This window comes from Zerene cesonia, unplaced genomic scaffold, assembly GCF_012273895.1.
Source record: "Zerene cesonia ecotype Mississippi unplaced genomic scaffold, Zerene_cesonia_1.1 Zces_u004, whole genome shotgun sequence".
Classification (NCBI taxonomy): Eukaryota; Metazoa; Arthropoda; class Insecta; order Lepidoptera; family Pieridae; genus Zerene; species Zerene cesonia.
In genome coordinates, this window is record NW_024045134.1 from 342704 (window position 1) to 350492 (window position 7789).

A 7789-nucleotide genomic window follows, 5' to 3' on the forward strand; every position below is an offset into this window, starting at 1 on the left:
GCAGAAATAATGTTGCGGAGAGCACTGATCCCTGAGGGACCCCGGCATTTATAGCCAGTTGGTCGGACGAGCAGCCATATGATCGAATAATCAGCTATATTCATATACTTTCAGAACTATGTCCATAGTATACGATTTACCATTTTTCCCTTGAGATCGGGAATGTTAACCGTAGCATTTATGAAATAGTATCGAATATCGATAGATTTTACAGTTTACATCGCATAGGGACATTAATGACCTCTAATGGGCCGTCTTCACACGTTTTAAAGGCGTCACGGTTCAACTAAGTGTCAGATATTTCGATAATAACTCCCAATTACGACAATTATCCCTATTTGATGATGTAATAACAGAAAAAAAATTAGTTTATGGGTTTTTTTACGTTCATTTATGTGTGTTTTCTTCGTTTTTTGCTTGTCATGTGAATATATGCGTGTTTTTTTTTTTTTGTATTATAACTAAATATATCAAAGATTATAAAACTGTTTAATTTAAATATACTTAATTTCTTTTATTAACCTTAAATCTAGTATCATTTGTACTATATGTGCCTTGTATGATATTGCCATAACTAGGTCTTCAAAATAAATACCGGTCTACGAGGATTTTGGATTTTGCCCACATGTACCTATTATATACCTGTCTATAATAACATTTTAAAAGTTTAAATGAAAACATACTCTTACTGCATACAAAAGTTATTATAAGGTAACATTTATTATTAATTAATTTCATTTAAAAATTTCTGTGATACCTGCTGCCGTTTAATCTTTATAACCTAACATGACAAAATAGTTCGTAATTTGATTCAAAACTACATACTTAAATTGTAAATGATAGCAAATTCTGTTATTCTTTGATATAACCTGAAAGTCACCAGGATTTTTTTGTAACTTAATATTGAAGTGAAATTTCGCATAAATAAAGTATATTGTACATAAAGCATGCGTGTTGACTGTTGTTTGATTATATGCTTTCGTATTGTATACCTTAAAATACAATTTCTTGTGCTCAGATATCTCAACGACACACTAAACATAAACCTTTAACTTATTTTACGATTCACATTAAATTAATTTTTATGACCTCTCACGAGTACACGTTTTTTAATCAACAATAAACGCAAATCGAACAACGCAAACCACTCGTGGCTCGTCCTCAAGAAAAACTCGGACCGAATTCTACGCGGAGAATAAACAAAACATTACCTTTCAGGTATTTCCAAATACAATCCTCCGCCGCTGAAACGTTCCTCAGTTTGTCCGATAAAAACAGCTTGAACGGTCACCAAAAACACTATCAAACACAGTCTAACACTCGGGTATGTATTGTCACAATATAGCAAGTCTACCCACTTATCACTATGCATGTACGGAGGCGCGAAGCACGTGGTGTAATGTACGAAGCGTTCAATGTTTATGAAATATGCAAGCGACCAAAGCGCGCCAAACAGTCAAGTCGACTGAACGCTGCCTCTGACTCACATCCACACTCACACCTAGCACTCAACAGGTGAAAATGCAACAGTGTGGTGTCACTACTAACCGACCCGAAGCATGTAGAGGTGACTCGGGTGAAGTGCGCGCGTGTGCGTGAACCATTTCGTTCGTGTTAGATTTATTACACGTTCGTCCTGTGTGCGTAATATTTGCAGGTGATATCTATTGTACACACGCGGTCACAAGTCATTCGCGGATGTGTGCGTGCTACCTGTTTTGCCCCCGCAACTTATCAGTTTTGTTCCTTTAGGGTTGTGCAAGAAAATGTATTATCTTATAAGACATTCATTTCGCTTGTTATTGTTTTATACTGGTCGGTAGTCGAGTCGAGCGGTAAACAAGCTGTTTAAATTGGAGCCACGTGAAACTTGTATTGCTACCAGTGGTTTTATACTGTATTTTTGTTGTAATACGATATTATCGATACAATTAGCCTACATATTATGGAAGGCAAAATTAAAAGAGTACATAAAACAAGATTAAATTTAAGTACATGTGAAATGTTCTGCGGGGTGTTGTGCATAAATCTTATTATATTGATTGTTAACTATGTAGTTATGAATTATTGTTTGAATTGTTAATCACGTTAATTATAAATTATTATTTTAACCTTTGCACACAGTTTAATTTCAGTAAATATTGAAAGTGCCTATTGATGTACCTATTACGTATTATACAACTTTTTATAGATTTGGACAACAGTAATTATTGGGGTACCTGTCTATGTACAATTATCTAGAAAGAGATAGATAAAGAAAAAAATTAAAAGATAAAATCGTGAAACTGAACATAACAGATCTGTTTTTATTATTTAAATAATATAAATAATTAATAACAACAGTGTTAAAACAAAAATGAAACAATCTTACCTACCCTTATCACTTATTATTATGTGCCCTTACAGTACATTTACACATTCGCTTCGTATGTAACGAATGTTTAGTCGAATTCGACTCGAGTCGAGTCGTTCGTTCGTATGAAAATTTAAATGTAAAATTAACACACGCTTAAAAAATTCCACATCCATTTTTGCATTTTCCACCCACACATTAAAATAAAAACGTGACTTATGCACATTAGTGAACTCTATACAACCTAAGGTCACGGATTTTTAGCGCTAATACATACCTATTAACAACTCATGTCACCTTGACGTAACGACATTGTCATTCGCGCGTCAAAGAGAAGGATCAAAATAGATGGCATTTGTTCTTTAAAATCAATCCTTATGCGCAATGAAATAATGTTGTGTTTATGTTGATATCGTGCTGACTAATATGATCTTTTCTATTTTTTGCTCAAGTGGAAACAGAATGTAATATCTATTCCTAATATTTAATGAACTTTAGACTTTATTTCTTTAAGATAGAATATACATTTGTAAACGTAGGTTTTTTAGATATGTTATTATTCTAAGTGAGTTTGGAAGTCGTGACCGCAATGTTTGTATTGTAATTTGTACTTAATAAGTAGATACACTAGATTGATTATTGTCAATCTATAGAGTAGGATTTTATAACATGCTTAGCACTATTTTCTCAATTCGAACCGTCAACCAGGATAGGTAGCATTTGTAAGTATCAAAACATTTTATTATATTACATACTTATATTACGTTACATATATACATAAAATCCAAAAAAAAAATTAAGGAGTTACATATTTTAAGCTCAAATTTTCACATCTAGAAGAAAGAATCTGTGTGTGTTAAAAGTTGAAACATTTATGCTTAGAGTTTTTGCTACGACGATATAGATATTTATTTTGTATCTCGAATTTCATTATGTACTAATTTTTTTTTCCTATTGGAATTTTAATTAGAATCCTTATTTCCCACCGTAAATGTGATAAAACATAAGTAACATGTTTCAAAACTCCTACAGTTAAACGAATTTTAACATTTTATGGTATCGCAAATTTCTTTGTGTAAAACATTTATTTATTATGCAACGAGATTTTCCAAGAAGCATACGATTAATCATCCATGCAGAGAGCCGGTACACATAATACTGCTTTTAAATGATGTACTATGATACGAATAGCTAATTAATCAAATTACGCGATGTGAATAAAAATGGCATGTGTTTATCCATAGTCGATACCTTTTGTGTTAATAAAGAGATCAAATGCGAAGTTTATATCAAAAATTCAATGTAGGTGACATAGTATAAAAGCGATACTTATTAAAAGTAAATAATGTTGTTTTATCTATACAATAATGAAGCTGAAGAGTTTATTTGTTTGTTTGTTTATTTGAACGCGCTAATACCAGGAACTACTGGTCCGATTTGAAAAATTCTTTCAGTGTTAGATAGCCCATTTATTGAGGAAGATAGCCTTCTATAGGTTATACATGTACCACGGGCGAAGCCGGGGCGGACCACTAGTTTATTATAAAGACGGTCATTCACTGCGTGAATCCTCGTCTACATTAAGTTCATAACTCTATGCGATATTATTGTGATTTGTGAATTATCCACCCGTAAATTTCATGTAATTTATATGATGTCAAAATAAGTATAGAATTTCTCGTTGGCTCTTCCCTCTGCATAAAACTTTACATCCAATGGTATTCTCCAATCGCTGTGTAAAATAAGGATACAAAATCAATGCTTACTAAATAAACGTACTCGCAACGAACTTGCTCATTTGATTACGTACTTCCTCACATTAGTTTAACACAAACCTTTTATATTTGGCATTGAAGCATCACGCATTTCGCGGCACGGAGTTTCCAAACACCTCGTGGCAATATTCAATAATCAACACCTAGCTGTTATCCTGGTAGCAATGCTCGGATAATATGCAAGGAGGTTATATTGAAAATCGAGCGTGGTGTATTTAGATAACAGATCCTTGTATCACAAGACCCACGATAGCATTCTTGTTCTAACTACGGTTTAAATTTATTCAAAGTGCAATTAAGGCCGTGTTCCGAACACAATGGTGCGGGGACGCTACAATTGTATCTGCGAACACAGCCTGAGCGGTGCTAATCAAACGTTAATTTATTCCGTTTAATTATAACATGTAGATGCCCTTTATGGTTTATATGAATCATGTGACAGAGAGACCTCTGGATTATGGCCAAAGATGAGAACACTAGGACATTACAAATAGTAATTTCAACGCTTGCTGAAGGCAATGCTAATCCTATAAATATTTTATTGTACAAAAAAAACGACGTCCCGCGGAGGGAGATATCGCTCCAGATCCTAAAATGCGACTAAATGACCATAAATTTTCTTTCAAACACAAAAAGAATCAATCGATCGACAGCTCACGGAGTTGCAAACCTCCTTTGCTTATGGTAAAGTACTTAACATAACTATTTCTTATTGAAAACTTTCGGTGGAGAAAACATATTTACTAAATCCCTAAAATAATAAAGAATATATGTGTCCATAAAAATTGTACTCCAGTGAAAAGACACTTTTGGATATTAGAAAGACTATAAAATAATTACTACAAGAATAGAATTATTCGTTCATAAATTTTCCTGCAGCCTTCGAAATTCACACGTTCATTAACGAAATTTGGTACGTAGACAGCTGGAATACTGGAATAACATATAGGTAACTTTTCATCCCGATATTCCTTCAGGATACGGACTTACGCGGGTGAAACCGCGGGGCGCAGCTAGTTATATATAAAAATAAAAATTACTACATTGATAAAATTTCTAGATTCCATGAAAATCTTATCCGCTGAGATAAAATATACAACAAGACATCGATAGCAGAAACACATAATTCAATCGACCTGAACGAGTTGTAATTACCAATATATCTATCAATTATCAATGAATCGTAATTAAGTAACAATTACACAGAAAATTTACTACTTCACGAGCGGAATGCATTAACACTGCTAATATATCTACGTACTTCGAAATCTTGGTGTTAACAATAATTGAAAGTATCTCTCTAACAGTCGCAGTTTAACTATCTTATGATTAATCCTATCCTTCTTCCTACTATCCTACTAATATTATAAATGCGAAAGTTTGTAAGGATGTGTGTGTGTGTTTGTTGCTCTTTCACGCAGAAACTACTGAACCGATTGCAATGAAATTTGGTACGTAGATAGCTGGACAACTGGAATAACACATAGGCAATTTTTTATCCCGATATTCCTACGGGATACGGATATACACTGGAGAAACCGCGGGGCGCAGCTGGTAACTCATAATGATTGAAGAAGATAGTAGAAATAAATGTATAAAAATAAATTCCATTATTTACAACAATAATATATTTAATTCGCATATAAATGGTGCGATTACTTTGTAAAACAGGTTTAAGTTAGAAGTGTTCTTTGACAATATCAATTGTTTATTGCACCTAACCTAATTTTGTTTCTCTGTAATCACAACGTGTGTGAAATATTTAAAGTCATTTTAATTATTGTCATTATTCCTTATGTTGTACTATTTATCATGTAATAAAAATAAATCGTGTCCAAAATTCGACTATTCCTTTTTCCCTTTCAATTTTTTATTTAACTGTCATATCTAATAGAGCAACCATCTATCTAGTTACCAATCTTACTCCTCGCATCATTATTGTCTATGCTCTATGGATGGTAGTTGTAAAACTACAAATTTCGTTTTCGTTCCTCATTAAACTATGTACTCGTATTAATATCTACCATCGGCAACGTTAACAAAATGGCTACTTCTATAATAACTAAGCCCTGAAGATTGGTCTTATCTAGGAGCAAATCATTTTGCGGGGAGCCCTGGTAGATGAAAAATGCGCGAAGCTCGATGATACGTATAGCTCGCTGGGAGCAATTTATTACATCTCGATAACAGGTTGGAGGTTGATGCAGTTAATAATACGTATTGCGTGGTCGTTCGTTTTAATCTATTCACCAGATAAATGGTGCTTTGGGAAAAATGGCGAGGCTACTGCGCGCTGATACTGATGTTTAAAATACCGATTTATTGTGTACGGTTGCTGAATATTTCATGTTTACGTGATCGCTCTTATTAACGCTCTATTATAAGATCGATATTCCATTGTTACAATAGTCAATATATGAAATATACATCAAATATTTATATCTCTAAGTTGTCAATCGACAATTTCAATCGAAATCATACATTCTTTTGTTTGCTTAGCTTAATAGAATCGCTTTGAAACATACGTGTAATAAAATTTTAAAATGAATTCAATTTTAATATACAGCCTTCGATGTGTCGCTTGAAACAATACAATTAGTTAGCACGTATAAGGCGGTACTGTGATTTGAATCAATTTATTATGACGTAACATAATATCCACCAACCAGCTGCGAGTCGCGAAAGGTCACACTTCCCTGTTCCAAATTCAAATCTCGCTAAATTAGCAGTCCCTAATCAAATATGGCGCGAACGAGCTACTACGAACACAACGTTACGCAAAACATTCTTCAAAACAATTTATATTAACATTCCGTAAACCCTTAACGAACTTGTAACTGCCCCGAGTATTATTACTGTCATAAAACAATGCGATAATCAGATTTAAACAAATTTATTCGTACACTTAAATGTGACAAAGTATCACTGAATAAATCGTATGAAGTGATCGATTTATGTACCTGCAGCTTTAATTTAGTTTGCAACAATTACCGTTAGAAGCGGAACAGGCCTAAGTTCTGCGAACATTTGAACAATAATAGACCTAAACGGTGTATTTGCGGAGGGGTTAATAAGGTTTACAATTGGATGTATGGGTGTGTCGTTTCGGGTCGATTAGATCGGTCGGAGAGCGAAGGTCGTTGAAGGTTGGCGCGCTTTTCCGCGATCAACGGCATTAGATTAAACAAGATGGCGGCAGCGGCGCGTGCGCAACCCGTACTTGCTCAGCTAGTACACTAAGATGTTACATCTCAAATATTATTAACTATAACTACAAATTAACAACACGCTTATAATTAATGCCCTGTTATGTGGTATTATACAAAAAGATGACAGATTTTAAAGGTTATTAAATTTTCTATAGCATCTGAAGAATCTATTCTGAAAATGAATTATACAGAAATTTCTGCTATTTATGGAAATTATAAAACAGCAGAGAACCGCTTTTAAATTGATTGTCAGTCATTAATAAATTAAAAAATATATATACGAATAACATTTTATGGTTTCATATGAAAACTGTATTTGTAATATATAGGTCATACATGAATCTAATTTGTGGAACAATTAAACAAACAAAATTAAAGTTAGTAAATGATGTGGTCTGTGGACAGCAACATTTTAGCGCTTCCTATTTAGTTTGAGCTTAGATAATAAATGC

The 7789-nt window shown here is 33.4% G+C and overlaps 1 protein-coding gene across 1 annotated transcript in view; it reads right to left on the reverse strand.

Moving 5' to 3' along the window:
• Positions 1 to 1489, reverse strand: part of LOC119838685 (lethal(3)malignant brain tumor-like protein 1) — a 139431-nt gene extending 137942 nt beyond the window's left edge. The window contains exon 1 of the mRNA XM_038364761.1: positions 1212 to 1489. The gene's annotated coding sequence lies outside the window, so the exon portion shown is untranslated. The remainder of the gene's footprint in view (positions 1 to 1211) is intronic.
• Positions 1490 to 7789: the final 6300 nt, after the last annotated feature.